Source organism: Pseudophryne corroboree, chromosome 3 (assembly GCF_028390025.1).
Source record: "Pseudophryne corroboree isolate aPseCor3 chromosome 3, aPseCor3.hap2, whole genome shotgun sequence".
Taxonomy (NCBI): domain Eukaryota; kingdom Metazoa; phylum Chordata; class Amphibia; order Anura; family Myobatrachidae; genus Pseudophryne; species Pseudophryne corroboree.
In genome coordinates this window covers 219,983,478-220,010,629 of record NC_086446.1, presented here as the reverse complement: position 1 = coordinate 220,010,629, position 27,152 = coordinate 219,983,478, and the positions used below count along the sequence as shown (strand labels likewise).

The 27,152-nt window shown below is 45.0% G+C and overlaps 1 protein-coding gene across 1 annotated transcript in view; it reads right to left on the bottom strand.

Annotated features, from left to right (window-relative positions):
• Window positions 1-17,915, bottom strand: part of BMPR1A (bone morphogenetic protein receptor type 1A) — a 143,733-nt gene extending 125,818 nt beyond the window's left edge. The window contains exon 1 of the mRNA XM_063958828.1: window positions 17,515-17,915. The gene's annotated coding sequence lies outside the window, so the exon portion shown is untranslated. The remainder of the gene's footprint in view (window positions 1-17,514) is intronic.
• Window positions 17,916-27,152: the final 9,237 nt, after the last annotated feature.

Genomic DNA, 27,152 nt, shown 5'->3' with positions numbered 1-27,152 from the left:
TTGCCTCTGTGCGCAGCTAATTTACTCTCGTAAAATGGCACACCCCCAAAACAGTGGTACAGGATGTAAGGAGGGGACTGGTATGCACAGTGGGGTGTGTCCATGCCCACTCATACTTGGCCAACCTCCCAGTACCAGGGCACAAGTAATGTTCTGTTTGGAGGAACACAAAAATACTTTTCTAGTGTGGCATCATTAGAGACAGATAATCATCACCATCATTTGGTGTCACCCTCCAAGGGGTGACACCAAAATCAAGTGACAGGAGTCGGTAGTGCTGCTAGACGAGACGAGACTGCTGGACTGATCGTGTGCATTAGTATATAAGAAATAGAAAGTGCCCTGCTCTTAAAGTTTTGAACATAAAGGGTTATTCAGAGTTGTTAGTAAACCAAGAAAGCACACATGTGCAGGGAGATTTAGATTTCAGTGGGGGTGTGATCAAACTAAAATTGCAGTGTAAAAATAAAGCAGTCAGTATTTACCATGCACAGAAACAATATAACCCACACAAATCTAAATCTCTCTGCAAGTAGTACATCTGCCCCACCTGCAGTGCACATGGTTTTGCCCAATACTTGTGGGTCTGCTAACAACTCTGAATAACCCCTAGTTTTAAAATATTAGAACACAATGTACACAAGCCTATAACAGCTCATGTATCCCACTGTAATTTGTGTCACAGGTGTGGTTTATCAGGTAAGATGCACACTGCCAGCAGAGCAACTTTATGCCTAATGGTTTCTTACCCTTGCAAGCAGAGAGCAATACACATTTTTGAATGAGCCCCAAACCAGGCTGTGTTTGAAAAATGACAGTTAGGAGCTAAGTGTTTGGCAATTTATCACCGTGCAAATGTATTACTCTCCAAGACTTAATAAATCTGGGCCAAATTTATTAGTTAGATGGTTGGAGTCGGAAAGATGGTTGGAGTCGAAAAGGGCAGACACAGTTTATGTAAATATCACAAGTGAGTGGTATGAGAAAGAATTACATGTTTACAGCTGTAAATGCTTAAGAGAGATGCTAGAATCAAGTTGGAGAAAGGACCCTCTGACATCAGGGGAGAGGAGCTAGGCCAGCGGGATAATTCTTTTACTATCCACGCCACCAACTACTCACTTTAGTAACCCGGTGGCGAGTGAAGCGGAGCGAGCCACCAAGCGCGAAGCGTGGCTTGTGAAGCAAGCCTGCCAGGATACATTTTGGGTACCCTGTTCTGGCATGGCTCCTCCCCCTGGTGACGCCAGAGGTCCTTTCTCCAACTATGTTTCAGCCATAACCAAATGCTTAAGCTTGTTATTGAAGTGTATGTTACAATGCCAAATCTATTCGTGCTTTCCACCTGAAATGCTTGATGTTAAAAAAAAAAAAAAAAAAATGAAAAGAAATATACTGGGAAATTTGTTTCCAATTTTTATTATTTTCTACAGTGTTGTTAATCTGAGCAGATGGTTTTCATCACCTTCAAAAGAAACACATCAACCATAACAGCAGGGATGGGAGTTGTGATTTCACGATTTTAGATAATTGCAGCTCACCCCAGCAGACTCCTACCATGTAGAATTAGACGTTGACCTATTACCCCTTTAAATGACTCAAGAATCGACCTGACCCCTGCAGCAATGCAAGGTCAATGGCTGTTGGAAAAAAAAAAAAAAAGTAAAATATGGCTGGAAAACTGTAGTAACAAATGTAAGAGAGGGGAGTGGGGGAGGGGGAGAGACAGAAAAATACTGATGCATAGAACAGTACTGAAAAAATATGAGAACCATATTTTATGGCAGATACAGTCGCACTGAAGGTAAAAATAAAACATGTGGAATTGCCCAGTACATGAAAGCAGTATTATTTAATACACTTTTAAAACAGGCATTTTTGCCTATTTATGCGGAGGTAATCCTCCATAATAGAGACCCAACTTGGGGATTCCAGTTTATTTGGAACTATGCTAAAATAAATCAAAACAAAATAAACAGCATTAAATATAATAGTTTGATCACTGTTTCCAGGACATTTGTTTATTATGATTTATAAACCTGTCCGGTTACTTGTTGTCATAGACAAGAAAGGCAGCTGTCACTTCTGGAACCTAGCACTGGCAAGCATAGGATTGTGACACTAGAACACCTAATGAAGAGACTAGTGGTGTACACAGACAGTACAATAGCTCCTAAACAGCCAACCCTCGCCCTCCAGACACAGACAACTGCAAAGTCTGAGAACAATGCAGCACAATACCACCTCTTTATCGGCTGATAAACATAGGGTCACAGGTGTCAGGAGCAGAATGTTATCTACAATATGGCCAAGCTCTTCACAAAACACAAATGTACCTTCAACTAGCAACCAGCAATGCTAGGAACACATGCTTAGACACAATACTTGTTTCATCTAATTGGTCACTTATTGGTGCATGCGTAATCAGGAAAAGACCAATTCAGATACAAAACAGATCAAATATATGAGTGTTAGGGTAGTTTTACTGATCGGATCTGTCTGTGTGCGTAAGTCTAAACTTCTGCCATATAGAAATTATTAAGGGCGCATAAAACATATAATCGTAATTAGATCACTCTACTGAACTGATTAAACTGACATCTGTATACAGCCCTTTAGATATATGCTAAAATCCTTAAACAGATTGCTAATCGGAAGATGCAAGACCACAAAATAGAATTTATTTATTTTTTAATTAAAATTTTATATATATATATATATATATATATATATATATATATATATATATAAATAAAAATAAAACTTGTGTAGGCTTATATTTATGCAGTTTCTTTAAAAAAAAAAAAAAGAAAGTCTCAGACTTTCACTTTTGTACTGGATTACTCCTCCTCAGTCATACTTCTGATGCCACATCCTGAGATAAAGGTCAATCACCAGCATGTGGGTGTCCTGGCATTTAACCCAGGAGTATGAATGCCTCAACTGGGTGACTTATACCTAGCATAACATTACAGTAACGATGGGAAGGAAAGAGCTTTGCAGCATTTTATCAGCAGCAAACCAACACAAATACAAAACTTCTACTTGAATCATCCACAATTATACAGCACATTATTTTGGCTCTGTATTCACTTGAAGGTGTTCCTGAAACAAAAGAAAGAAATCAGTCCTCTTTTCTTCCATCTTCCGACTCTACCCCCTGCACATGTGAGGTCACATCAGTGGGCAGTATGGCTGGCATGAGAAAGTACAGAGCTGCCCGGATGGGATGCAGTTCAAATACCGGCTGTTGGGTGTTCAGTAGACAGACACCGGTATCCCGACAGCCGATTAAATATCAATGCCTGGAATCCCGACCAACTCCGGTTATTCCCACTCAGTTCGTGGGTCCACGCCACCAAGTGAGTGGGAATATAACCTGTGGCAAGTGCAGAGTGTCAGACAGGATGCCGCTGTTGGTATACTTACAGCCGGCATCCCGCCTGCCAGTAAACCGTATGTATTCCACCTGGACACGCCGGGCGAATCCTCACACTGCAGGGTGCATCCTTTGGACACTCCAAGCAGCACTGCAGCAGTGCTACTGGCCAATGGGTGTGGTTTCAGGCACACTGCTAGCCAGAAGCAGTAACGGTGCACACTCAGAGACCTGGACCCTGGGCGTTAGCACCACTAGCACATCCCTTCCTTCAGCCTTGAAGATGTATAAAATGAGAATTGCCTCATTTTTCACAATTCTGGAAACAGTGCGACTAGGTGGTGATGGGGTGACCCAACTGGATGCAGGCTGCGGCATTGGTATTTCACAGCAAGAGATAAAACGTTATATAAAAATGCACTTAGTAATGAGGTGACAGCAGAAGCAACCAAGAGAGGGTTCTTGTGATTATTTGAAAAAAAGAGCTGGTTTCATTTCCGTTACACAAGTATGGCACAAAATGCATTTAGAAATACTACTTCTCTTTGGTATAAATTAAGGCAGGCATGTCCAAACTGTGGCCCTCCAGCTGTTGTGAAACTACATATCCCAGCATGCCTTGACACAGTTTTGCTGTCAGAGAATGCTAAAGCTGTGTCAGGGCATGCTGGGATGTGTAGTTTCACAACAGCTGGAGGGCCGCAGTTTGGACATGCCTGAATTAAGGTGAGAGAACAGCAAATATGCTCTTTTATGAATGAGAAGCTGAAGGAAGAGGGACAAGTCAGTGTGAATAAGGTCTGGCCAAGCAGAGCAGAGGCTGTCCGGCTCCAGGCCATTAGATAAGCAGTAAGAGATCTAGATCTCACATAATTTCACTCAAAGCTGTCCATTCAGGGGGAAGTATCATTTAAAAAATACAACACTATATTAATCGTATGCCCTGCAAAAGGTGTAATTCTGTTATTGTGATCATGTGCAAAAAGCACTGAAGCCTGTGAAGTAGAACTTTTCTGCAGGGTTGAGGACCTCTGCCTATTTATGAAAGGACCACTCCTGCTGATAGCTTTCACTATCACCTTCTCGTACCTTCATCTGGGGCCTCCACACATGTGGAAGCATATTGATCATGCGCAGGGCAGTAAAAGGACAGCAAGAGGCAAGACTACACTACCAGCCAATAGGGGGGTCATTCCGAGTTGATCGTAGCTGTGCTAAATTTAGCACCGCTACAATCATCTTCCCTGACATGCGGGGGGGACGCCCAGCACAAGGCTAGTTCGCCCCGCATGTCAGTCCGGCCCTCCCCGCAGAAGTGCAAAGGCATCGCACAGCGGTGATGCCTTTGCACTACAAGAGTAGCTCCCGGCCAGGACAGCTTTAGCGTGCTGGCCGGGAGCTACTCATTGCTCACCGGCCCGCAGCGGCTGCGTGTGACGTCACGCAGCCGCTGTGGCCCGCCCCCCGTTCAGTCCTGCCACTCCTGCGTTGGCCGGACCGCACCCATGAAACGGCGGCCAAACGCCACTGTTCTGCCCCCTCCCGCCCAGCGATCGCCTCTGCCTGTCAATCAGGCAGAGGCGATCGTATCCCTGCTATGGCCTTCGGCCGTCTGGCATGCGCATGTGCAGTAGGAACCCGTTGCGAATGGGTCAGAATGACCCCCAATGTCGCCAGTCTGTTAAACAATTATCAGTTGCTATGTTTAGTTGAAAAGAAAACTAAATAGCTTTCCTTTCATTTTGGGAGCATAGGTGTGCGCAGAACATTTTATTAGGGGGTGCACCGTCGGAGGGGTGTGTTTGGCACCACCTACTGGGCGTGTCTAGCACCGCCTATTGGCACTCAAAGCAATATAAACATATGCCGGCACCCCCCGTGTGCACACCTATGTTTGGGAGGGTATTAATAATTAGGCTCATTTCTCTGGGAACATAAAACTTGACATATTTGTTTCTGTCTGACACTGGGACATTTATTTCCCTGTAAACCAATTCACCAGAGGTTCCCAAACTTAGGATCCAGGTTTTAAAGGATATCCATGGCTGAGCACAGATGGTTAAATAAAATTGATTGAGGTACTAATTGTTACCTCTGCAATACATTGGGGTCGATTCAATTCGGCAATTTAAGAATAGCGCCGGGAATTAGCTCCCGACGCTATTCAATCCAGCTGCTAGTGACCCGCAATTGTCGGGAATTCTTCTCTCATCCCCGGGGGATGACAGAAGAAACCCGACAAAAGTGCTGCCTCGCGGCCGGCGCGAGGCTGATTCTGTCGGGAATCAGCCTCGCGCCGGGGAGTTAAGTCGGAGAATGCCCGTTCTCCCGACAATTCAACCTGTTTAGTCGGCGAGAACGGGACATCGCTGACTTAACTGGAGCTGAATTGAATAGCGTCGGGAGCTAATTCCCGGCGCTATTCTTAAGTTGCCGAATTGAATCGACCCCATTGACGCTTACATAGGTGACAATACTTAAAAGGTTACAAAACAAACTGAAAGTAAGAACACATTATATAGACAGGAGCCTCTGATATTGGGGACTCTACCCTGCTTCTTCCACCAGACACAGGGGCAGGATGCATTAACCTTAACAATGCGGACAAACCTCCATAAATGCCATTTTCTGAGGTTTGCCCCCCTTACCGATTATGCACCAAACTACAGAATGCGATACCCACCACATCCAAGCTCTGGAATGTAACAACATCTTTAGATGGCATTACCCTAAAGAAGCCTATGAACTTCTATTACATCATTGCCCACTGAAAGGGATCCATCCCAGCACTCCCCCCTGCAGCACGTGTGTCATACAACGCATGCGCAGACGTACTTCCAAGTCCTAAACCCTCAAGTCCCCACACTGCAGCGGGGGAGCAGTTATTTTCATGCATACGGCAATAGGAAATGCGAAATGCATGCAATGAGCATCTGGATACATCATCATGTATCTCACCCAGGGGGGAGACATAAGAAGAGGTGGTAAGTGCCAAATACGCTATAGCCAGGGCTAATTTGACACAACAAACTTCAGTATGTATGAAAGCAGATGAGAGAAAATCACTAACGTTTTTTGCAAGCATCTATTAATTTCCACACTATTGTTTGGCGACAGAAAGTCACTCAGATAAACTGTAAGAGCAGTTTTGGAGCTTATCGTTTTTTCACATGTAGACAGGGTTACCCCATTCCGGTTGCAGAGATGTTAATACAGCTTAATGTCATTGCTTCCAAGAGATCCCTCTCCAGAGAGAAAGATGCATTTTGCTAACCTAACTGTATATGCTCAATGACTAATAGGCCCTACACATTAGGCGATTTCACTGAACGAGAACTCATTCATATCGTTCAGTGTGCAGGCACCAACGATGAACGATGCGCGGCCCTGCGCTCGTTCATCGTTGGTGCCGGGTCGCTTATGCATGCAGGCCAATATGGACAATCTCGTCCATATTAGCATGCACTGCTATGGAGCCGGATGACGGGGAGAGTGAAGAAACTTCACTCCCCAGTCACCTCCCCCAACGCCACCGGGTCGCCCGTCGGCCGTATCTGCCGTTGGGCAGCTAGGCTGCGGATCGCAGAGTGTGTAGGGCCCATAACACCATTGAAAGATGGGGTTCAGTTTTTCAGTCTTTGGCTATTTCCACAGTCCCCATAGAAATCAGTGCAAAAATAAAGAGACTACCGCAGACAGCAAAAAAATACACCATTTCTCCGAAAGTGTCTGTTTTCTGAGGACTGACTGCAAATAATACATAATACATTAATAATTAGGCCTCTGTCTAATATGATTTATGAGATTACATTTGCACAATGCAATGCAGATTACGTAGACATTCCCCAGTGACTGTTTCTACTACTAAAACAACAATATGTGCTCAACTTTGGGAGAATTTATTACACCTCTGTCACAGCTGCCATCAAACACCAAATCGATCCATTCACAGCAAAGCAGTCAGTCATCTGCATTCCACGGGATAATTGTCACTTCTGTTTCTGTAGCAGAATACCCAGCGTACTCAGTAATGGGTCACTGGAAAGCTTGCATGGAGCCTGACTCTCATGATTACCAATTTGTTTTAATCTATCTACACTTTGGTTAATGACAAAGCTTTCAAAGCACTGATGATCTCAAAGTTACAAAACTACAGACACTGGTGATCTGATAACAAAGGACACACACAGAAAATAAACTGCAACATATACTACAGTTGGACATATAATAAGTTAATGTCAAATACTAGGCTTGCCACTGTGCTGAACCTGGAAGATTGAGCTCATAGACAGACAAGATAGGCGTCCTAGCTTCATCCGCACACGTTGGGCTAAAATGCACTGATTCAGTCATTTAGGCAACAGGACACAACTGTGGGCTATGCAGAGCTGGATGTAAGTGAGAATACATCTATTTGGGGCAGGTGCAAGTATCGTACCAGAGGGTGAAGAAGACTAGTAGGAAACCAGAGACACATAGGGACAGTCACATCTTTTTGATTATTCTACCCACTCAAAAATAACTCTAGAGGCAAATTAGTTGGGAAAACAGCAACCCAACCAGATCATGAGCATTGCCAGCATTGTTCAAAGTCATTTATTTCCCATAAAAAAAAGTGAAGCGCTCACAGGACACCTTTTAAGTCCTATATTTATATACAGTATGTATCTTAGGGGTCTATTCATGAAGTAGTGAAGAGGGGGGGGGGGGGGGGGGGGGAACCAGTGGAGAAGTTGTCCAAAGCAACCTATCAGCTTTGATGGAAGAGTTTCTCAAGTACAGTCTACAAAATGTATGAGAGATGCTGATTGGTTGACATGGGCAATTTCTTCACAGTAATATATATAATGAATATACCCCTATGTTGTGAGCATATTTGGTGTAAGGGTTAGCACTACTACCCCACAGCACTGAGGTCTTTGTTTGAGTCTGGATTCCTCCCACAATTGAAAACCATAACCATACTAGTAGGTTAGTTGGCTTGTGACAAAAAATTAACCCTAATGTGTATATTTATCAATGTAATAGGGCAGGGATGGGGAACCTTCGGCCCTCCAGCTGTTGTTAAACTACACATCCCAGCATGCCCTTCAACAGTTTTAGCATGGCCAAATAGCAAAACTGTAGCAAGGCATGATGGTATGTGTAGTTCAACAACAGCTGGAGGGCCAAAGGTTCCCCACCCCTGTAATAGGCAATATAAAAGGGAGACATGTCAAGCCTCCTAAAGAGTGGTGATGTTGCCCATATCAACCAGCTTCTATCACTTATCAAGTACATTGTATAAAACTATGGGTAACTTCTTCATACTTTAGTAGAAGGATTGATACATCTCCCCTCAGGAGAGGAGGAAGCCTATGTTCAATCTGCGTCCGGGCACCTCCTTTCTAGCAGGCAGATGAATATACTCGGGTCACTAGGAGACACTAGCGCTGTTCCAATCTAGTGCACATGCGCAGGGCTCCATACAAATCATGTGGTAGCCATTTTCCCCAGTGATTTTCCTACTGCACATGATCAAAATGACAGGAAAACGGTTGCAGTGACTCTGGAGGGTAAGTATTGTAAAAAATAGGTGCAGGGTGCACCCTGTATTGGCCCTCCTGGAAACCGTGTGCACCACACACACACTGCACCAATTATTGACACGCCAGTGTCTCCCCCATGGATTTTAAGCAGGGCAGGAGATGTCATTCACCAAATATATGTTCTGTATATAGCTGCAGATTGTGTGCTGTATAAGTAACTATTAATAAATAAAACAGCTTTCTAGTATACCTTTTTTAATGTTGTAACTAGTGTAGTTTGCCAGCATACCCATGGTATACAGGTTAAACTCAGAAAATTAGAATATCGTGCAAAAGTTAATTTATTTCAGTAATTCAACTTAAAAGGTGAAACTAATATATTATATAGACTCATTACATGCAAAGTGAGATATTTCAAGCCTTTATTTGTTATAATTTTGATGAATGTGGCTTACAGCTTAAGAAAACCCCAAATCCAAAAACTCGCCTGACCTGAACCCCATAGAAAAACCATTCCACGCCGCTTTGAGGCAATGATTCATATTAAAGGGGTGCAAACCAAGTACTGAGACATATGCATGATTATACTTTTCAGAGGGCCGACATTTCTGCATTGAAAATCCTTTTTTTATTGATTTTATGTAATATTCTAATTTTCTGAGATTTTGGATTTGGGGTTTTCTTAAGCTGTAAGACACAATCATCAAAATTATAACAAAAAAAGGCTTGAAATATCTCACTTTGCATGTAATGAGTCTATATAATATATTAGTTTCACCTTTTAAGTTGAATTTCTGAAATAAACTAACTTTTGCACGATATTCTAATTTTTTGAGTTTCACCTGTACGGTCTATAGGATATCAGTAAATAGGTTGAGAGTCATTAGGTCAACCACTAATGGTCGACATTCACTAGCTCAACATGTTCAAAAGGTCGGCAGGTTCAAAGGACTCTGGAATATCTGTGCGCTACATAAATTACTGGTAATAAATAAAATAAAATAAATAAATAAATAAATGGTCGACATGTTTAAATGGTCGACAGAGCTTTTTAAGGGTTGGGGGGTTTTTTTGCATTTTTTTTTACCTTCTTCAAACTTTACCATCCACATGGACTATTATTGGGAATAGAAACCTGTGCCAAGTGCAAGGGGGCATAGTACACTAAGTGGGGGACAATGGGGTCGATTCAATTCGGCAACTTATGAATAGCGCCGGGAATTAGCTCCCGATGCTATTCAATTCAGCTCCAGTTAAGTCGGCGATGGCCCGTTCTCGCCGACTAAACAGGTTGAATTGTCGGGAGAACGGGCATTCTCCGACTTAACTCCCCGACGCGAGGCTGATTCCCGACAGAATCAGCCTCGCGCTGGCCGCGAGGCAGTACTTTTGTCGGGTTTCTTCTCTCATCCCCCGGGGATGAGAGAAGAATTCCCGACAATTGCGGGTCACTAGCAGCTGAATTGAATAGCGTCGAGAGCTAATTCCCGGCGCTATTCTTAAATTGCCGAATTGAATCGACCCCATTGTGCTTTAATGGCAAAAACACCACCAAAAAAAACAAAAAGTTGTCTATATCTTTTGCCATCTCTACCTTTTCATGTGTCGACCTAATGTTCTTACTGAATGTGAGACACATACATGCCAATTTGTATCATTTTCACAGCGAGATAATATACCATTGTTCTTCCCACTTATTTCTAACCACAAAAAAAAACAAAAAACCACACAGGGTGACAACAGACTAGAACAACCTCAAGGGGGGGTACATACAGGGAGATTTTTCCTAGAGATGTGTGCTGAGCGATCTAGCACAGACCGCTCAGCACACATCTCAGGACGTTCAGCACTCAGCGTGATGTGTGCTGAGTGAGGGAAAAAAAAAAAACGCTCACTTCACCCAGCAGTGAAGCGAGCGATCTGACTAGCTCTGGCATGCATGCTGCCAAATCTAGAGCTGGCGATAGCGACGCGCGTGGCCGTGCATCGCTGTCGCTGGCACCCCTACACGCGGAGCGATATGTGCTTAATTTCTAAGCAATCTAGTCAGATTGCTTAGTAATTAAGCACACATCGCTTCATGTACCCCCTTTAGTTTGAGCCTGAATATCATTTCCAGTTGGATTGTTCTTTTGTTTTTTTTAACATCAATTAAAAAATAAGAACAAAAAAAAAAAATGTCTTTAACTCAAGATAATTCTCTCAATCCCATTAACTGCAGATGGGAAAATAAATGTGAAAAGCAGAATCAGAGCATTATAGCACATGAAAAGGAGGTAAATTGGCTGGTACAGTACAAGTTCACAGCAATGTTGTTTATGCCAAAACAAGCTTTCTGAACTACCACATTCTCAGACATATGCGAACTTATATCAGAAAAAGGAATTCACAAATAAATAAAAAACATCTAATGAACAAATTGTTAAAAAAATATGTATGCAAGTGAATCTGTATCAAAAATTAGGCTTACCATACTATCCCTTTAAACCGGGACACTGATGAATTACACAGGTTCACAAGCTGACTAAAACCAGTTGAAATGCAATGCTTGTAGTCAGCCAGCCACAGAACCTGTGTAATTTATAAGCATCCCATTTTAAAGGGAAAGTATTGTAAGCCTATCTAAAATACTTTTGTCCAAGTGACAAAACTATATAGAGGATTAATGTAAGCATTGCATGGGTTTGCTCATGCAATCCTCTTTTTGTTTTTGAAAAACTGACTTCTAACCTTAAAGCAGGCACAAAATTGCTTCCAAGCTCAAGTATATGTGTGACCCAAACAATCCTTCAACTTTTCATACTCTGTAAATAGGCCTAGGCCTTATTCCATTGTATCATATATGAGTAGGCTTACCATACTATGGGGTATATGCAATTCCAAACGAATTGCGTCTTTTTTTCACCCGTTTTTAAATTCGACACAACTCGACCGTCGAATCCCGGCCGGCGGGTGCCGGAATTCGACATATTCAATAAAAAACGGATTCGACAGTCCCGCTGTCGAAAAACGGACCAATTGACGGATAAGTGCGCCCTTGATTCGACTTTTCGGACGGCACAAAAATGGTTAAAAAACCCGGAAAAAAATTGCGTGGGGTCCCCCCTCCTAAGCATAACCAGCCTCGGGCTCTTTGAGCCGGTCCTCGTTGTAAAAATACAGGGAAAAAATTGACAGGGGATCCCCCGTATTTTTAGAACCAGCAGCGGGCTCTGCGTCCAGTCCTGGTGCAAAAAATATGGGGGACAAAAAGCGTAGGGGTCCCCCGTATTTTTAACACCAGCACCGGGCACCACTAGCTGGAGAGATAATGCCACAGCCGGGGGACACTTTTATACCGGTCCCTGCGGCCGTGGCATTAAATCCCCAACTAGTCACCACTGGCAGGGGTACCCTGGAGGAGTGATTTGATTTAAGGGGTCCCCCCCTCCAGCCACCCAAGGGCCAGGGGTGAAGCTTGTGTTAAAAATACGGGGGACCCCTACGTCTTTTGTCCCCCGTATTTTTGCACCAGGACCAGACGCAGAGCCCGGTGCTGGTTCTAAAAATACGGGGGATCCCCTGTCAATTTTTCCCCCGTATTTTTACAACCAGGACCGGCTCAAAGAGCCCGAGGCTGGTTATGCTTAGGAGGGGGGACCTCACGCATTTTTTTTTCTGGATTTTAACCCATTCCCACTGAAAACCTCATGCTCTCTCTATTTTAGTCAGTTAAAAAAAATACATTATTTTAAAAAATATATAAAATAATAGTTGTGTCTCCTAATAGACAAACCAAGTACCTAATTCCTTCTAATATAAATAGATATGCTATTAGCAATAAAAAAAACACAAAAAAAACATGTTTTTAATAATTTTTATTAGATTCCGCCAGCAAAGTGAGGCGGAATGAAATTGACGAAATTACTGTTGAAAAGCACTGTTATCGAATAGACATTCTTCAATTGAATATACACTGCTCACAAAAATAAAGGGAACACTAAAATAACACATCCTAGATCTGAATGAATGAAATATTCTTATTAAATACTTTGTTCTTTACATAGTTGAATGTGCCGACAACAAAATCACACAAAAATTATCAATGAAAATCAAATTTATTAACCCATGGAGGTCTGAATTTGGAGTCACCCTCAAAATTAAAGTAGAAAAACACACTACAGGCTGATCTAACTTTGATGTAATGTCCTTAAAACAAGTCAAAATGAGGCTCAGTAGTGTGTGTGTGGCCTCCACGTGCCTGTATGACCTCCCTACAACCCACACAAGTGGCTCAGGTAGTGCAGCTCATCCAGGATGGCACATCAACGCGAGCTGTGGCAAGAAGGTTTGCTGTGTCTGTCAGCGTAGTGTCCAGAGCATGGAGGCGCTACCAGGAGACAGGCCAGTACATCAGGAGATGTGGAGGCCGTAGGAGGGCAACAACCCAGCAGCAGGACCGCTACCTCTGCCTTTGTGCAAGGAGGAACAATAGGAGCAGTGCCATAGCCCTGCAAAATGACCTCCAGCAAGCCACAAATGTGCATGTGTCTACTCAAACGATCAGAAACAGACTCCATGAGGGTGTTTGGCATTTGCCAGAGAACTCCAAGATTGGCAAATTCGCCACTGGCGCCCTGTGCTCTTCACAGATGAAACAGGTTCTCACTGTGCACATGTGACAGACGTGACAGAGTCTGGAGACGCCAAGGAGAACGTTCTGCTGCCTGCAACATCCTCCAGCATGACCGGTTTGGCAGTGGGTCAGTAATGGTGTGGGGTGGCATTTCTTTGGGGGGCCGCACAGCCCTCCATGTGCTCGCCAGAGGTAGCCTGACTGCCATTAGGTACCGAGATGAGTTCCTCAGACCCCTTGTGAGACCATATGCTGGTGCGGTTGGCGTGGGTTCCTCCTAATGCAAGACAATGCTAGACCTCATGTGGCTGGAGTGTGTCAGCAGTTCCTGCAAGACGAAGGCATTGATGCTATGGACTGGCCCGCCCGTTCCCCAGACCTGAATCCAATTGAGCACACCTGGGACATCATGTCTCGCTCCATCCACCAACGCTACGTTACATCACAGACTGTCCAGGAGTTGGCGGATGCTTTAGTCCAGGTCTGGGAGGAGATCCCTCAGGAGACCATCCGCGACCTCATCAGGAGCATGCCCAGACGTTGTAGGGAGGTCATACAGGCACGTGGAGGCCACACACTACTGAGCCTCATTTTGACTTGTTTTAAGGACATTACATCAAAGTTGGATCAGCCTGTAGTGTGTTTTTCCACTTTAATTTTGAGGGTGACTCCAAATCCAGACCTCCATGGGTTAATAAATTTGATTTCCATTGATAATTTTTGTTTGATTTTGTTGTCAGCACCTTCAACTATGTAAAGAACAAAGTATTTAATAAGAATATTTCATTCATTCAGATCTAGGATGTGTTATTTTAGTGTTCCCTTTATTTTTTTGAGCAGTGTACTTCTGTCGAAAAGCCGCATTTTTACCATTGCAGACATGTCGAATTTGACAACTGTCGAATTTTAAAAAGTCGAATCTGAAAAGTCAGTTTTTTTGTCGTAAAGTACTGTATTGCATTATCGAATATTTTTTTTGTGTCGAAAATGCCCTGTTTTTCGACATTTGCGGCAATTCGAACGCAATTGCATATACCCCTGTCACTTTAAACTGGAACACTGATGAATTACAGATTCTCTACCTGATTCAGACCAGGTGAAATGCAGGCTTGAATTAGCTACCCACAGAACCTGTGTAATTCATGAGTGTCCCGGTTTAAAGGGATAGTATGGTAAGCCTATATATGAGCAATATCAGGAAATGGAACTCGCTTACTGTCATAACCACCTTGAAGCCTGAATCTCTGCTGTTAGTGTCAGCAATGTGGCAAGGTGCTAGGGCCAGGAATAACAAGATATGGTCCTGGGCATAATTATAACCATTGCGGGAGATACCCAGTTTATCTGCCACACAACCATCCTCTGGGAAAGTGGCGACCAGTAACACCTCTCAGAGTGGCTTTGGGTTTCACAATACACATTACAACATTACACATAACATGCAAGTGCTTTTCTTGTGGAGGTGACATGTGGTCATACTGTACATAGGAGACCCGAATCAGGCCCTCAATGCACAGAAATACTAGTACATCCATGCATAATGGGTCCAATGGAAATGCTGAACCAGTCAGGCTACTACTGTATCTATTATTGTCTCAGTAAGCTAAAGTGGAAATGTAAAAAAAAAAAAAAAAAAATCCCTATAGCTACCCAAGGCCTGATTCAGAGATGCACCAAAGGATTTCGATGCTGTGAATTTGTACGCAGGGACAGTGTGAAAATGCTGCTGCTGTCTGGATTAAATACGGAGATGCCCACTGGTGACTTTACAAATCCCAGGAGCTCCATACGAAGACGCAGCGGGTCGCAGAATAGTCAGTTATGTAAGTTTTGAGTAGGCGTATGGTCACGCAGCATGGCTGCAGGAAGTAAGACGCCGAATACATTTCAGTTGTACAGTATATGGGATCGCTGTTGCAGCCTCAAACATGTCCCCAAAACGGTGGAGACATGCCTATGTTTTTACCACCACTCCCTCTTACCTCCACAAATGGTCACTTTGCAAATACATCACTCTGACTGCCGTTACAATACCATCGCAGCACATGCGTGGTGGGACTTTTACACCTTCCACACTGCCAGCAATAACCCAGGTTACTGCACATGAACAAGCAGCAACCCGGGTTTTTGCTCAGTGTGAAAGGATCCAGTTGAAATAACCCGGCTAGCACCCAGTGGTAAACACGGGATTAATATGGGTCGTGGTGCAGTGTGAACGGGTTCACTACGGCTGGCCGGCAGTCGGGCTCCCGGCGACCAGCATACCGGAGCCGGGAGGCCGACCGCCGGCTTACCGACAGTGTGGCGAGCGCAAATGAGCCCCTTGCGGGCTCGCTACGCGCGCCACACTATTTTATTCTCCCTCTATGGGGGTCGTGGACCCCCACGAGGGAAAATAAGTGTCGGTATGCCGGCTGTCGGGCTCCCGGCGCCGGTATACTGAGCGCCGGGAGCCCGACCGCCGGCATACAAAAGACCACCCGTGTGAACAGGTAACCCGGGACCCGTTTACAGCATAGTAAAGTCGGTGCTTGGAGATGATCTAATTTCCAAGCGCCGGCACTGCATATAATGTCGCTTCACAGCAGTGACGTGACTGACCTAGCATCCAGCCTGCCAGTCTGAAAAGGGGTCTCAGCCGGGATGCACCCATGTTGGACCCGTGTACAACACCCCGGATGCAGCCCGTCTTTGCAGTGTAAAAGGGGTATTAGACACATGCACACACCGCAGATAACCGCTTAACTGCAACAACAAAATAAAAAGAGAGAGTTTGCATACATCTCTGGGTATACAGGCCCTGAACTGCTAAATGTTGTGGAAACCAACAAATAAATGCTGAGTGTATTTGCATATCCCAATGCTTGTGAGAATAGGATGCGGTTACATTGCTGGAAGTCGGAATCCCGGCGGTGAGGATACCGACACCGTAACACCGGCCACTGACAATGCAGACAGCCGGAATACCGGCTAACAGGGGCTATTCCCACTTGTGGGGGTCCGTGTCCACCCATAGAGTGGGAATAGAACCTGTGGCTTAGTTGCGCTCGCCCCCTGTCAGTGTTCTAGCAGATATTTCCCATACCGAAGGCCCAGAAAACAGAAGCTATTAATCCAAAACAATAATATATGTATATTCTTATTACAAAAAAATAAAATACATTTGTATAGTTAAACACTGAATAAAATAAAATGACTGTCAGCAAAACCAATGCAGCACAACACAAAAAAAGGTCCCAGTCCTTAAAAAGCTTACTACTTCCTGTTGGTTCCGGTATGAATGGTCGACCATGTTATGGTCGACAGTCATTAGGTCGACCACTATTGGTCGACATTGACTGTCGACCATAACATGGTCGACCATGTGAACGGATACCCTACTGTCATAGAGGATAAGGCCAGTTGTTGGGCACCAGACACACCATGCGTTTAACGTTTACATTCTATAGTGAGAAGATGGGAAACCAATTACATATTTACATTAGGTTACCTAAATATTTAAAATCTCTTATATGGAAGCTGTAAGTAAAACGAAAAGTTTTATTGGAGAAAAGGGTAAATGTTAAGAAAAATATTTGCCAACATAAAAAAATAAAAGTCAAAAAGCATGACAAATAAAAAAAAACATTTCCCAAAGTCTAGTAATGACACACATGGCAACTTTGAATACTTTATCCCAACATCCATGTGGAACCATTCCGCAACACTAATAATTTAGCATAGCAAAACACTAGCCATATTCTGTAATCACCAAGTAGAGAACGCAAGGATCAGTAAACACAGGCCTTCTAAACATCAATAAGAAAGGCAGCCTGAGAATTCCGGGAAGAGTGCACTAGCAGGACACAAGGAGAAATCTCAGCCTCCCCCCTACTCCGGCATACACCATTTGTATTTGTAAATAACACATACGTGCAAAGTTGCCTTATCGCACATCACACACGTTACAAGATCTATGACATACTGCAGTATCAGAAGGCAGCAATACTCACCCAATCCCCCTGGCCTCCATGGCCGGTACTACCAAAGACAGGGCTCTCCGGGACAAATCCTCCCCCCAGATCGCACACAACTCGCGCAGCTTGGCCCGAGAAACTCACACCCAGTGCTGCCACTTCCAAATTCCAGATTTCCTGGTCTCCACCTGGCTGCTCCTGGTCTGTCCACGCCGGATCTCAGATCTCCCTGCAAATACCGCCAGCGCAAGGCGTAGCTGTAGTGCTGCTGCCCACATAGACTGATGTATGAAACATAGAAGCTGGCAAAAGTAAATTCCCTGTGTTATTTCCTTTGTTCTTTCGGTGTGCAAATAAGCTAGTGTGAGAGACTGCTGCATGTACTGTCCAACTCCATCCCCCTTCCCTGTCCTCTCTCCACCCCTCCCTGTCCTCTCCCTCTCTCTCCATGCACTCCCCTTAGCTCACTCCCCGCCCTTGCTGGGGATCAGATAACACAGTGTGCAAAACCTAATTCGATCCATGATAAATGCTCATAGATCCTCAGTTAATTGTGGTAATGAATTGAAAGTAAAATCAAGTAATGCATAATCTTATACAAGTGACTTATAAAATGCCTATTATTATAGATCTTTTAATATATATCAAATGTAGAGTGTCCAAAAGTTACATATCTATAATTTACACTGGATTTTATTACAGTATTATTATCATTTATATGGCGCATGCATATTCTGCAGCGTTTTACAGAGAATATTTGGCCATTTATATCAGGCCCTGCCCCAGTGGAATTTATAATCCATATTACCTACCAGTACCACATGCACACACTTAAGGGTCCCATACACTAGAACGATAATGCCCAATTTCATCCGATTTCGTCCATTCGAGCCGATATATCGGATGAAATCGTGCATTTCGGATGTGTTTTACATCTGATCCAATCCAATGTGCGGTCCCGTGAGCATTGGATCCGATTCTCTAGATTGAATGTGCTGCACAGGGGCGGAACTCTGGGAGGCAGTCGCTAACAGGGGCGGAACTCTGGGAGAATGTCGCTAACAGGGGCGGAACTCTGGGAGGCAGTGGAGTCGGCTGCCGCCGGGCTCCTGACCTCAAGGGGGCATACCTCCTCCACTGTCTCCCACTGCCTGACCGCTCACCGTGCTGCTGCTGTCTGTGAGGGGAGGAAAGCGCAGCGTGCGCCTCCCCTGCCCCTCACTCTCCGGCCGCGGCATCACGCTTCAATTCAGCGCCGGTCCGTGAGCCAATCAGAGCTCGCGGACCGGCAGCTAAGGCTGCTGGTCCGTGAGCTTTGATTGGCTCATGGACCGGCGCCTAATTGAAGAGATACACAGCCGCCGGAGAGTGAGGGGCCGGGGAGGCGCACGCTGCGCTCTCCTCTCCTCACAGACAGCAGCAGCGCGGTGAGCACCACGGGGGAAGAGGGGGGGGTCATGTATATCTGGCACTGGGGGCATTGCTGGCACTGTGGGGACATGAATACCTGGCACTGGGGGGCATATCTGGCACTGTGGGGACACTGACATTGGGGGCATAGCTGGCACTGTGGGGACATATATATCTGGCACTGGGGGCATATCTGGCACTGGGGGCATAGCTGGCACTTTGGGGACATATATATCTGGCACTAGGGGCATAGATGGCACTGTGGGGGCATATATATCTGGCACTGGGGGGCATATCTGGCACGGGGGCATAGCTGGCACTGGGGGGACATGTATATCTTGTCACTGGGGGCAGAGCTGGCACTGTGTGGGGACATGTATATCTGGCACTGGGGGCATATCTGGCAATGTGGGGACACTGCATTGGGGGCATAGCTGGCACTTTGGGGACATATATGTCTGGCACTAGGGGCATAGCTGGCACTGGCGGGAAATGTATATCTGGCATTGGGGGGGACATGTATATCTGGCACTGGGGGGTCATGTGTATCTGGCACTGTGAGGCGGGTGGTCTTCAGTATGCCGGCTGTCGGGATCCCGGCGCACAGTATACCGGCGCCGGAATCCCGACAGCCGGCATACAGACACTTATTTTCCCTCGTGGGGGTCCACGACACCCCTGGAGGGAGAATAAAATAAAATAAAACCCCTGTCCTAGTATATACAGAGAGCTGGCTGTGGCTACAGCTAGGGGGAGCTCCAGAACGCAGCTCCTGCCAGGCCCTTCCAGATGAGGTGGCCAAGTGATGCTCTCTGTTCTTCCGTTGGGCTGATAGCAGCAGGTAGGCACTGGCAGCACTTGCCTCAAGCTGCACTGTGGGGGTGTGTGTAGTTGGAAAGGGGAGGGGTGCTGGGGGGTCTTTAATGTATGTTGGCAGCTTTGTGTTTTATGTGTGCATGTTTAAGTGAGGTTTGTGTGTGTGTGTGTGTGTGTGTGTGTGTGTGTGTGTGTGTGTGTGTGTGTGTGTGTGTGTGTGTGTGTGTGAAGGCAGCATGTGTTTGTTTTTGTTTGTGTGTGTTTTTAAGTGAAAGAGGCGTGTATACGTGTAAAGGAGACGCGTGTGTGTGTGTATGTGTGTGAGAGACATACGTGTGTGTGTGTGTGTGTGTGTGTGTGTGTGAAAGAGGAATGTTTGTGTGTTTAAGTGAAGGACGCGTGTGTGTGTGTGTGTGTGTGTGTGTGTGTTTTTTAATGAAAGAGGCGTGTGTGCGTGTAAGGGAGATGTGTGTGTGTAGGTGTATGTGTGTGAGAGACATACGCGCGTGTGTGTGTGTGTATAAGTGAAAGAGGCATGTTTGTGTGTTTAAGTGAAGGAAGCGCGTGTGTGAGAGTTTAAATGAAGGAGGCGTGTGTGTGAGTTTAAGTGAAGGAAGCATGTGTAAGTGAGAGGCGTTTGTGTAAGTGAGAGTCGTGTGTGTGAGAGGTGTGTGTGTAAGTGAAAGGCGTGTGTGTAAGTGAAGATTGTGTGTGTTTAAGCGAAGGAGGTGTGTGTGTTTAAGTGAAGAAGGCATGTGTGTGTTTAAGCTAAGGAGGCATGTGTAAGTAAGAGGTGTGAGTGTAAGTGAGAGGTGTTTGTGTGTGTGTTTAAGTGAAAGAGGCATTTGTGTGTTTTTTATATATACACTGTATATCGGCACACCACTGTGCCAAAGCATATACATTGTGACACGCTGTTGGGTGAGGGAGTACTGTAGGTGTGCTATAAAGGAATGCTGGTGTCTATTTTATTGTGATGACTGACTTGGAGTGCCGTCCACTTTGTATGTGTATCTATATTACTATTGGGAAAGGCACCTGAGCACGCTACTACTGTTCAACACGAGTGCCGGATAGCTACATATGAAGGGTGTGTGTGTATAAAGTATGTAGGGGGGCACCAACATTTATCATGCCTCCGGGCGACTGGGGCGAACTTACGCCACTGACTAGTGACATGTCGGACCCCGCAGGCATGGCTGGGATCTCAAAAGATACATCATGTATCTTATACGATCCTGCCGCCCAAGAGGTTGCCGGGTGATCGCCTGCGACGTGAGGGTCCGACATGCCACATTAGTGTATAGGGCCCTTTACACACTATTGTTAGATTATTATTTTTTTTAGGAGCCAATTACCCGAAGGAAACCCACGTAAGTACAGGGAGAATATACAAACTCCACACAGTTTGGATCATGGTGGGTATCGAACCCATGCCTTCAGTGTTGTGAGGCAGTAAAGCTTACCATTACACCTTACGTGCTGTGTTAAGTGTTAATGACAACTACATATGTGTCATTAACATTAACTTAAGAGAGAAACTTTCAAACACCTACTGTAACTGCCACAAATATATTTTATTTATTATTATTATTATTATTATTATTATTATTATTATTAAATTATAATAATACTATTCTATTTTGTAGTTATTTTATTTATTTATTTTTCAATATAATTATCAGAATAGTTTTGTCTTAAAAGCATCATAGGAATAGGTCACCATTTAACAACAACCTTATTTGCCAGTGGCATTTTCAATGTAGTATTTCTGTGTATTACTGTAATACTTATGAATACGCCGCTGGTATGTAACTGACTCAGTGACGTGTGGTGGGGTGAGGCAGGTGAGGCAGATCCTTTCCTGTCATACTAACATTTGTGCCAGAAGTTTGACTGTATAAAGTATATGAGAAATACAAATAATTTGTTTGCAATATCTTCTTTGTATTATGCTAATCATTTTTATAACCAAAACTCTGGAGTAAGAAGTCTATGGCAGGTGAGACACCGCCTCACCTCTCTACCTTTTCAGCACATCTCTGATCAAAACTCACGAAATCTCCTGGAGTTATTATACTGCTGCACCTGTTTATTCAGAGCCGGATTAAGGGGGGGGGGGGATAAGTACCCCGGGCCCCCTTTTCCAAAAGGGCCCCCCGCCACCGCCGCAGATCAGATCTCTGGTCTGATCTGAGGTGCAGCGCTCCCAGCGCAGCCGCTCCACACGCAGGGCAGCGGCTGAGATATGTTCCCCGGCGGCTCGCGGCTCACCAAAGCATTAAAATGCTGGCGCCGCACACAGGGAGTGTGAACAGGAAGGACAGCTGAGCGATGGCTCAGCTGTCCAATAATCTGTGGAGCAGCAGCCTGCGGCTCAGTCATTGGCTGGGCGCGCAGGCTGCCAGAATCAAAGAGGACGGTGTGTGGACTGTGGAGCCAGCCTGTGCCCAGCCTGCATCCCTATTGTACAGTAGAGCCCACCAGCAGCAGAGGGAAAAACAAACAGTAAGGCTAGCTGTATTAGGTTCCAGGTTATCTCATATATATATATATATATATATATATAAATATATATATAAAATGTGTGTGTATGTATGTGTGTATATATATATATATATATGTGTGTATATATATATATATATATATACACATGTATATATACAGTATACTGTATGTGTATATATGTATGTGTGTGTGTATATATATATATATATATATATATATTATATATACACATACAGTGTTCAAGTGGGCTGCCATACGCTGGTATGGCATACCGCCACTTCGAGCACAGACCCCCGCTGCCACAGTATTCAAATTCGGTGCTATTGCTATTGAACCGTAGCCAATCTGATTAGCTGCGGTCCGTGGCAGATTTGATATAGCCGCGGTTGGGCAGACCAGAGCCGCACCAAAGGCCACCGCCGCCCGCTGTCTCCTTCGCACCACCGCTGCCTCTCACGTGCTGCCACCCACAGCCTCCTGCTCCGCACCGCCGCTTCCACGTGCTGCCGCCCACAACCTCCTGCACCTCACCGCTGCCTCCTTCGCATCACTGACCACAGCCTCCTCATCCACCGCCGACCACAGCCAACTCTGCACCGCTGCTGACCACAACCTCCTCATCCTCCACGCTGCCAGTCACAGCCTCCTCCACACAGCCGCTGCTGATTAGGTAATTTTACACTGCTGCCTTCTCTCTCCCTTCTGTATGTCATTGCTGTCCCTCTGTCACTCTCGCTGTCTCTATGTCCCTCTCTCTGTCACTCTCCCTATGTCCCTCTTTCTATCACTCTCCCTGTTCCTATGTCACTCTCCCTGTCCCTATGTCCCTCTCTCTGTCACTCTCCCTGTCCCTGCTTTCACTCTCCCTGTCCCAATGTCCCTGCTGTCACTCTTCCTGTCCCTGCTGTCACTCTCCCTGTCACTATGTCCCTGCTGTCACTCTCCCTGTCACTATGTCCCTGCTGTCACTCTCCCTGTCCCTATGTCTCTGCTGTCACTCTCCCTGTCCCTATGTCCCGCTGTCACTCTCCCTGTCACAACTGTCACTCTCCCTGTCTCCATGTCCCTGCTGTCACTCTCCCTGTACCTGAATTGCGGCTCATATTGTGTGGCATAATGTGAATTTTGGCTCATTCCATGTGAATTTTGGTTCATACTATGTGGAAAAATGTGAATTTCATCTCATTCTGTGTGAATTTTGGCTCATTCCATGTGGCATAGGTGGTCATTCCGAGTTGATCGCTAGCTGCATTCGTTCGCTGTGCAGCGATGAGGCAAAAAAAGGCACTTCTGCGCATGCGTATGTGGCGCAATGCGCACGCGTGACGTGCTACTACAACGAATGATGTCGTTTCACACAGGGTCTAGCGAAGCTTTTCAGTCGCACTGCTGGCCGCAGAGTGATTGACATGAAGTGGGCGTTTCTGGGTGTGAACTGACCGTTTTCAGGGAGTGTTCGAAAAAACGCAGGCGTGCCAGGAAAAACGCAGGCGTGGCTGGGCGAACTCAGGGCGTGTTTGTGACGTCAAAACAGGAACTGAACAGTTTGAAGTGATCGCAAGCGCTGAGTAGGTTTAGAGCTACTCTAAAACTGCACAAAATAACTTTGCTGCTGCTCTGCGATCCTTTCGTTCGCACTTCTGCTAAGCTAAAATATACTCCCAGTGGTAGGCGGCATAGCGTTTGCACAGCTGCTTAAAACTGCTAGCGAGCAAACAACTCGGAATGACCACCATAATGTGAATTTTGGCTCATTCCATGTGGCAGATTGTGAATTTTGACTCATTCTGTGTGAATTTTGGCCCATTCCATGTGGCCGAATGTGAATTTTGTCTCATTCTGTGTGAATTTTGACTCATTCCATGTGGCATAATGTGTAATGTGTAATGTGTAAGGAGCACCATTACTAGATAGTATAAGGGATCCTACTATTGTGGTGCATAATGTGTATATGGGGTATATGGTGTGGTACACTACGCTTAAGGGCATACCACCTTTTGAGTGGCCACACACTCTTTTCCAGGGTGCGGCGCACGCTTAATAACAGCCTTCACTTTTCCATACCCGCACTTTAAAACTTCCACTTCGACCACTGTGTGTGTGTGTGTGTGTGTGTGTGTGTGTGTGTGTGTATATATATATATATATATATATATATACACACACACATGCACACATATATATATTATATATACATGTGTGTGCTTCTTATTTGAAAGATTCTTTAAAATTTACAACCTAATTGTAATTTTCTTTGTATTGATTGAAAATGTTATGATTTTAAATTTAGATTTTAGGGCCCCACTGTCTTAAGTACCCCGGGCCCCCCTAAGCCTTAATCCAGCTCTGTGTGTATTATACCCACATGTACCCTTTGGCTCATATATTGCATGTAAATATAGATTGTAAGCTTGCGAGCAGGACCTTCCTACCTCTATGTCTGTCTGTTTTTACCCAGTTTTGTTCTATTACTGTTGTTCTAATTGTAAAGCGCAACGGAATATGCTGTGCTATATAAGAAACTGTTAATAAATAATAAATAAATTTAAATCTGGCTCTGTGGCTAGCCAGTGTCTCCTGAACCCAGATGTGTAGCAAGGTGTCATGGTGCTTGGAGCAAGGTATGTTTCCGCAGCCCCCTCCCCTGTACTGAATTGGGGGCGTGGCCACCAGGACCGGTTCTAGACCTTGTGGCATCCATGGCGAAAGGTTCCTTTGGCGCCCCCCCCCACACACCCATAGGTTAAACAGTGCGCGCGGAGGGTGCGCAGCAAAAAATAGGTGCGTGGCTTCATAGGGAAGGGGCATGGTCACAGTAATGCCCCCTGTAGTTATGGACCCAATAGTTGTGCCCCCTGTAGATTTGCCCCCAGTTGTTGTGCCCCCTGTAGATTTGCCAACAGTAGATGTGCCCCCTGTAGCTGTGCCCATAGTTGTGCCCCCTGTAGCTGTGCCCCCTGTATCTGTGCCCCCAGTAGGTGTGCCTCCTGTAGCTGTGTCCAGAGTATTTGTAAACCCTGGTTTGTGCCCTCTGTAGCTGTGCCCCCTGTAGATTTGCCCCCAGTAGTTGTGCCCCCTGTAGATTTACACACAGTAGATGTGCCCCCTGTAGCTGTGCCTGGAGTAGTTGTGCCCCCGTAGCTGTGCCCCCAGCAGAGGTGTATCAAGGTGTCATGGTGCCTGGAGCAAGGTATGTTTCGGCACCCCCCTCCCCTGAATTGGGGGTGTGGCCAATAGTACACCTAATTCAAACTACACCGCACAGTAGTGCCACTTTATTCACATTTTATCATGCAATAGTGTCCCTAATTCACATTACATCATACAGTAGTACCACTTTACCTTATATACATTACCCCTTACAGTAGTGCCCCTTACTCACATTACATCACACTGAATTCATCCTTATTCACATTACACCACACCATTTTGCTCTTTATTCACATTAGACCACACAGTAGTTCTCTTTCTATACGTTATGCCACACAGTACAGCACCTTATAAACATAATGCCACACATTAGTAATGCATTTATACACATAATACCACACAGTAATGCCCCTTACACATGACACACATTATTAATGTCCTTATAAATATAATAACATACATAATTTCCCTTTCACATAGGCAGCACATTATTATTGCCCTTATACACATAATGACACGCATAATGTCCCTTTCACATATGCTGCACATTATTAGTGCATTTATACATATGACACACATAATGCCCCTTACACATATGCCAAACACTACTGCACAACGAACCCACCAGCACACGGCACCAGAGCCGGCCCTAACCAATATGATGCCCTAGGCAAGATTTTGGCTGTTGACCCCTAGCACCGCCACTAGTTCTGCAAGAAATGCCTGGCATGAGTCAGCCGGCAGCTCTGCTAACGTTGGGCACCTTTTTTGATGAAAATGCATCTTATTAGCATTACTATGTGGATAGGATGCACAAGCAGCATCTGCTGATTAAAATGATATGCGACATGCCTATATTCTGTGTGCGACTGTGGCTGTATCTGCATATGAAATGCTACATTATAGTGATTTCCAGGAATATACTGTAACGTAGGTAGCATTTCATATGTAGATACAGCCGCAGTCACATTAAGAATATAGTCATGCTGCGTATCATTTTAATCAGCAAAAGCTGCTTGTGCCCCATAGCATAACAAATGCCCTAGGCATTTGACTAGTTTGCCTATGCCCAGGGCCGGCTCTGCCTGAAGGTGTAACACTTTACAACCCTTTCTTGCAGTAAACTGATTTTGATTATTTGTCTGATGATTGAATTCTCGTTTTTCTCTAGTTCCTAAAGGCAGATTATTTTTCTAGGGGGAGTTTATGTTTTAATTACCTTTTTATTGAAATATAATTCAATTACTTACTATAGGACAATATATTCCCAAGTGAGGCTCTGTATGGCATAAAGGGGAGGTTATCAGTTAGATGTATGGGGTGATATCAACAGAGGTGTAGCTAGGCGCCGTGGTGCCCGGAGCAAGGGTATGTTTTGGCGCCCCCTTCCCCTGAATTGGGGGCCTAACTAACATGTGGGTGCATGTTACATTTCAAAAGAAACAATATTTAAAAATCCTAAATTGTTGACAGGGCTGGTTCTAGACCTTGTGCAAAAGTTTCCTTTGGTTGCCCCTGTTACAATCCTGAGCACTCATGTTTTGTTATTGTTATAATTACCTTTGCTTCAGTTTGTGGAACTACAGGTCACAGCTAGCTCCTGCATAGTTGTCTCCCAGTGCCTTTGCTCCTGCACTCAGCAACTGACTTCACAGGTGTCTGGATTCTGTAATTACAGCTCGTTACCTGAAAACTACTATTCAGCTTGTCAGCCTGCTCAGTCTGCACTGCAGCTGCATGTTATATCAATTACTGGGGGCCTGTCTGGTGCTCAGAACTGATTGGTCCAG